Below are 6,742 nucleotides of genomic sequence, written 5' to 3'. Positions count from 1 at the left end.
CCCAGAAAAACAAAAAGAACCTGATTTAAACTTTTGATTTGGTACTCTATTCCTAGAACCCTCCCCAGCCCAAAGACCCAACCACCAGGAACACACAGGAACACACAGCCACATCCAATGCTATATACCCCACACACCACTAACCAAGACACTTTTTACTCTTTTAGAAGCCACAATGTTATAGAAATACTGCCATTTGAAATGGATATAATACAGAAAGAACAGTTGCCCAGTTAGTTTTCAGCAGTGGGAAGTAAAGAACCAAAAATGGCCTTTGTAGCTGGCTCCTAAGTTTAAAAAAAAAAAAAAAGATGGCCTTTCCTACCTACTCCCTTGTCTGCTCATCCAAAGTCACAGCAACACCACAGAGCAGATCAAACCCACCAAAGGCAGGTCAGAAACCTTCCCACTCCCTGTCCACCACCACCACCACCTGCTTCCTTCCCAAGAAGACTCCCAAGAAATGGGACACCTGCAGCCAATCCCTCCCCAGGTTTCTCGTCTCCTTTGTAAGAAAAAAAAAAAAAAAAAAGTCACTTGGAGGCCACCTTAGAGACAGCTTCTCCAGGAAACTGGCCCTGATTCTTAAGAAATGGTCGGAGAATAAAACGAGTGTAGCCTGCACTTAAAAGAAAGGAGAAAAGTCACCACGCATGGAGAGGATGCCAAGAACCAGGACAAGAAGGCAGAGCTACTGCCACCCAGAAAACCTGAAAGCATCTTTTGCTGGAAGATGCTGGAGCTGGGGCAAGCCTGGCACATTGAACCTTCCCTCTTAACCCCCAAACCCGCCTCCACCATTATCAACCCCATACACTCCCAAAAGACCACAGTCTGTACAATCCAGGTGTTTGTTCACATTGAGAGTCATCTTCAAGGCAGTTTCTTCACTGAAAACGAAGACAGAAGCATTGCCCAGGCTGAAGAGTTGGGCGGAGATGTGATGTGCCAGTGCCCAGGTTCCATGGAGCCTTCACTGTCCTATGCCTTGCAAGTCACACGGGAGGGTGGCCTCACTGCCTGTGGGCTCTGACAGCAGGGCAACTGGCACAGAAGCAGTCCCCGAGCTTCCTGTTGAACAGGAAGCACACTAAGGGTTGATGCCGGCCTGCGCAAAGGTGAGACACACTGAGGCCATCAGGTAGGCCTGGGGCATGGCGCTGGGCTGCACCAGAACCCACAGGTAGCTGGCCACGAAGTAGGGGCCCCAGAGCAGCAGGAAGAGCAGTGTTGTGGCATAGGAAATCCAGCACAGTCTCTGCTCCGTCATGAACTCCTCCAGCACAAGCCGGTAGCGAGCCATGTCCCCGCCCCACCCCATGCCCAGGAGCGTGGGTGGTGTAGGTCTACTGCCAAAGCCTGCCATCCAGTTGGTGGCACCTTGGTTGGTGGCACCTTGCCAGTGGAAGGTCCAGTCGTGGCTGACGGCAGGTACTAGACGCGCTGGCCTCATCCTATGGCGATCCTGGATGAAGAAGAACAGGTGGAGGTAGATGAGGTGTGTGGTGTCCACCACCCTGTCCATCAGCAGCCGCAAGAAGCCAAGCATGCAAGGGGCCGGCAGGCCGCTGCTCAAGGGCACATGGCACTTCCTCATCCTCGCTGCCACTGCTGCTGTCCAGCACAGGTGGGAAAGCCGTGGCCAGTGCCAGCGCCCAAGAGGTGCACACCAAAATGGTGGGGCACGGCCAGCCGGCCAGGCGCTCAGAGTAGAAGAGGTGGTGTGCCATGGCCAGGTAGTGGGTAACACCCCCTGCCAAACAGCAGAAAGGGGGCATGATAGCAGACGAGCGGCCAGGAAGGCGAGCAGCCCACAGCCCAGCGTGCCCAGCAGTGCCCCAATAGTGGCCATGGCACAATGCACAGCCAGCACAACTGCCGGGTGGCAGGGGAGCTCTTGCATCCCACCAGCCAGACACAGGTCGAGCAGCAGGTAACTGAGCTACTGCAGAATGAGCAGTGCTAATAGCTTGTGGCCTGCCAGGCTTGCACACAGCAGGAGACTGAGCATGGCCAGCTTGAGGCCCAGCGAGGCCGCCACACTGCACCATTTCGCTCCTGCTCGCTATAGCCGCCTCTCCCTGTGTGCCCTCCGCCCTGGGGCTAACCACAGCCTCCCGGCTCTCTGGCCTCTTGGCCCGCGCTCAGGCGCCACTGCTGCCGCTGTCGCTGCCACGCAGGCCTTGGGCCATCTGCCTGGCCAAGGGGGCTCACCCAGCCCCCGGCCGGCCCCTCCCCATCTCCCACAGCCCTGACAGCATGGCCGCTGCCACATCAGGAATGGTGCACTGTGACCTTCAATGAACAGAGCTGCAATGCCCCCACAGTATGCTGTATTCTCCTTCTCTTACAACACCACTGCCCACTGCTGCCCCACGGAGGCCCCTCCCCTCCGCCCGAGCACACACCTTGGCTGCCCAACAGCATACTCTTCTTATCCTCCTTTATGTTGTGCATTTTTAAAAAAAATTATTATTTTTTATTGCAAATTCAGATATACAGGCAGGAGGAGAGACAGAGAGGAAGATCTGCCTTCTCATCATTCAGTTCTCAAGTACCACAATGGCCAGAGCTGTCTGATCCTAAGAGAGGACCCTGGATCCTCTTCCTGTTCTGCCATGTGAGTACAGGGTCCCAAGGCTTTGGGCCATCCTCAATTGCTTTCCCAGGCCACAAGCAGGGAGCTGGATGGGAAGTGAAGCTGCCGGGATTAGAATTGGCACCCATATGGCATTCTGGCACATAAAATGCAAGGACTTCAGCCACTAGACCACTGTGCCAGGCCCTCACTTTGTAATCTTTATCATCAGTTCCACATTGGGATATACTAATTTCCCTTCTTCAGAAAAAAATAGTGTATCTGTCTATATGTAAATTTACATAAGAGGTTAGATAGAAAAATATTAAAAGTAGGTGAATCTAAAACAAAATATTTCTGGGAAATTGTTTGGAACGTAAGGGTAACCTTGGCTGCTACATCAATATTTAGAGTAGCTTTTAGAAGGTATTCACAGGATAAATAGATTGAATTTCATGATCGAAAACGCACTTGAGGTGACATAATAATCTGTTAATGCCTAGCAATTTACCTAAATTTTAACAGAAAAAAAGAATGTATTTTTGGTTAAATATAAAAACTTCATTCTAAATACCAGAATTACTTCACAGAAGACGCTGTATTAAACTGGTTGACAGATTATATATTTTGAGACTGCTAGTTTGCATATCTGGTCTTGTTACACCGTTTTAGGATGCAAACAGTTTATTAAAATGTGACTCTGCAGTTTGCTTTCTATTTCTGTGTAAATTGATGGACAAGTTTCCCAAAGCTGAAACAAGAATAGAGGGAGCAGCACGGTTGCTCACCAGGCTGATCTTTTACCTGCAGGTGCTGGCATCCCGTGTGCTCACTGGGTCTTGTACCAGATGCTCCACTTTGCACCCAGCTTCTTGCTTGTGGGAGGGCAGTGGAGGATGGTCCAGGTCCTTGGGCCCCTGCACCCACATGTGAGACCTGGAGGAGGTTCTTGGCTTTGGATTGGCTCAGCTGTGGCCATTCTGGCCATTTGGGAAGTGAATCAGCCAACACAAGATCTCTGTGTGTCTTTCTTGTCTCTGTAAACCTGCCTTTCAAATAAATATAATAATAATAAATATTTTTAATAAAAAGGAAAATGCCAAAGGATTTGTTCTATTTTTTACTCTGTGACTAGCTTTTTACACATCATGAGAAGCAACTTGAACTTTTGTTAAGAATTATTTATTTTATTGGAAAGACAGAATTACAAAGAGAAAGATCTTCCAACCACTAGTTCACTTCCGAAATGGTCAAAATGGCCAGGGCCAAGCTGAGCTTGAGCCAGGAGATTCTGCCAGGTCTCCCACGTGGGTGCAGCATCCCAAGACTTTAGGCCATCATCTACTGCTTTTCTAGGACAGAAATAGGGAGTAGGCAGGACAAGTGCTCACACAGCATCCCAGCACATACAAGGTGAGGAATTAGCTTCTAGACATTTATAGCCTTCTGGCGTGTTATGAATATATAAAACTTGGAGTTAAATTAAGAAGAGTGTCCTGTTTTCTTCATTTTTACCATAGTTATATACCCTATATTTTTCTGCACATAATTTAAAAAGTCTGAATAGTTTTCTACCATTGCCTAATAAATTAGTGCAAACTTGCAGTTTCACAACACACAGGTATAATCTCACAGTCAGTGGGTAATTATGACTTAGTGAGTTGTCTATAAGATAGCTGAGGCATTATTTAGAAAATGGATATTTTCTAGATGCAATACACTCTTTCAAATCACACAGATATCAGAGGAATGCCTGTCCTTGGTCCCGTGGGACCCAGGAGCCTGGCTCTTGTTGAGAAAGTTTGCTTTTAGCTCCTAGGCTTCACCTCAGCAGTTTGATGATTTGCAGTTTCTTGTCACATGCTTCTTTCTCCACAGATTGTCCTTTCATGGACAAGGAGGGAGAGAAAGGACAGAAATCTGCCCGTGCAGAGTCTCCTCTAGGTAAGAGGAATGTTCCTGGGGAATGCCTCCAGGTACCCGCGCAGTCCTGACAGGGCAAGAGGATCCTAGAAGCAGAGCTACCTCAAAGAAAGCTCCTGTATATTTCAGAGCCAACTGCTTTTCCTGTCAATCTTACAATATTTTTGGTTACTCTACACAACAATGCAGCTGCCTAGCTTCTTTCTGTATGCAATCTCTGTGAAGAAACCGTACTAACTTCTGATTCTTAGAAAAGTGACGAACAATCACAGTAACAGCATATTTTCATTTTTATTTATTTATTTTTATTTTAACATCAGATACACAGAGGGGAAGAGAGACAGAGAGGAAGATCTTTTGTCTGATGATTCACTGCTCAAGCAGTTTTAACCACTGGAGCTGAACCAATCTGAAGCCAGGAGCCAGGAGCTTCTTCCAGGTCACCCACGCAGGTGCAGGATCCCAAGGCTTTGGGCTGGCCTCGACTGCTTTCTCAGGCCACAAGCAGGGACCTAGATGGGAAGTGGGGCTGCTGAGATTAGAATCAGTGCTCAAATAGGATCCCAAGGCATTCAAGTTGAGGACTTAACTGCTACGCTACTGCTCAAGGCCTGAGTTTATCTCTTGGCTGTGGAATCTAGGTTTCATGGTTTGAAAGACAAAAATTTTATTTCTTCTGTTTCATGTTGCTCATGTAGTAAATGATTCATTTAGCTATTGGTTTTAAACAGAAAATAGCATATTTTGCCATTATCTCAGTTATTGTGGGCCCTTTCATTGCTAGCAAGTAGAAGCACAAGCTTGTAATACAGACATCCTTTATTGCTGTGCAGAAAAATGTAGGGTGATAAGAGAGGCCACCATGCCTGATAATGTTTGTGGGGGAAAAAAACAACCCTTCAGACTGGATGAGTAAAACCCTGCTGCTCTCTGGCAGGGTGCTCGGCTGGAAGGCCTAGCATGGTGACCTTCACCAGACCCTGAGCCCATCCTCACCTGTTGCATCTTGGAGAGAAACACTACCCTTGCTGTGGATCCACCCCAGGGAGCAGCCCAGAACCCAGGCAGAGACAAAAGGAGCAGACCTCTGAAGGGACAGTTTTCCCAATTCTTGGCTTCCCTTGCTGGCCTACATACAGAAATTACAGGCACTTCTTCCTTGGAGACAAGTTAAGATGAGCCTATGTAACATCCAGAATATAAAAAAAAAAAAGGAATTTTTTTTAAAGATTTATTCATTTTATTACAGCCAGATATACACAGAGGAGGAGAGACAGAGAGGAAGATCTTCCGTCCGATGTTTCACTCCCCAAGTGAGCCGCAACGGGCCGATGCTGCGCCGATCCAAATCTGGGAACCTGGAACCTCTTTTGGGTCTCCCACGCGGGTGCAGGGTCCCAAAGCTTTGGGCCATCCTCAACTGCTTTCCCAGGCCACAAGCAGGGAGCTGGATGGGAAGTGGAGCTACCGGGACCAGAACCAGCGCCCATATGGGATCCCGGGATGTTCATGGCGAGGACTTTAGCCGCTAGGCCACACCGCCGGGCCCAAATAAGGAATTTTTGACAGCTCTCATTTGGAAGTAAACTCCTTTCAGTTCAACTACACAATGGGACAAAGGCCAAAGGCAGGGATTTCCAAGGATCACAGCATGCCAGTCCTCCACCCTAAACGTCTGTCTACAGCCTTGGGAACAGGGACCTTTTCCCCAGGAGGAGGAAGGCCTGCTGCTCCCCATCTCTAGTCCAGGGGGAAAAAGCCACTTCATTGTCAACTCCAAGGGGTGTTTCCATGTAAAGACCTAAGGGCAGGTGCATCATCTGGAAAGCGATAGGAAGGGAGGGGTCAGTATCTATCCACAGGAAAGCCCCCATTAAAGGCCTCCACTGCAGGGGAATAAAGACCCCAGAGAGTGAGGGGGAGCTCCCAAACTAAGGGGTCTGGACAGAGGGAAGGGTGGAGGGAGAAGCCTTGGTCCCAAGTCAGTCTTCCCATCTCAGACAACACTGGCAGCTGGGATTTTTAAAGAAGAAACTCCTAGCTTTAGGTAAGAGCAAGTTTAATCCAAGAAAAAAAAATGTTCAAAAGAAAAACCAACAGATTTCATAATTCAAGCACACAGTTTAATGTTCTGCCCGAACCAAGACACTGTGTCTGGATTTTTCTCCTGCCTGTCTACCTCCTGCTTCTAGGATATTCCATCTATCCCAGCACCAAAGAGGTAAATTTCAAAGCACACAA

General features: G+C 48.2%; 1 pseudogene; it reads right to left on the bottom strand.

Moving 5' to 3' along the window:
- Window positions 1-973: 973 nt before the first annotated feature.
- Window positions 974-4,469, bottom strand: LOC131478252 (probable G-protein coupled receptor 27; annotated as a pseudogene).
- Between the last annotated feature and the right edge of the window lie 2,273 nt (window positions 4,470-6,742).

Source organism: Ochotona princeps, chromosome 2, assembly GCF_030435755.1.
Source record: "Ochotona princeps isolate mOchPri1 chromosome 2, mOchPri1.hap1, whole genome shotgun sequence".
In the NCBI taxonomy this organism is placed as follows: domain Eukaryota; kingdom Metazoa; phylum Chordata; class Mammalia; order Lagomorpha; family Ochotonidae; genus Ochotona; species Ochotona princeps.
This window is presented reverse-complemented; position numbering and strand designations above follow the sequence as displayed.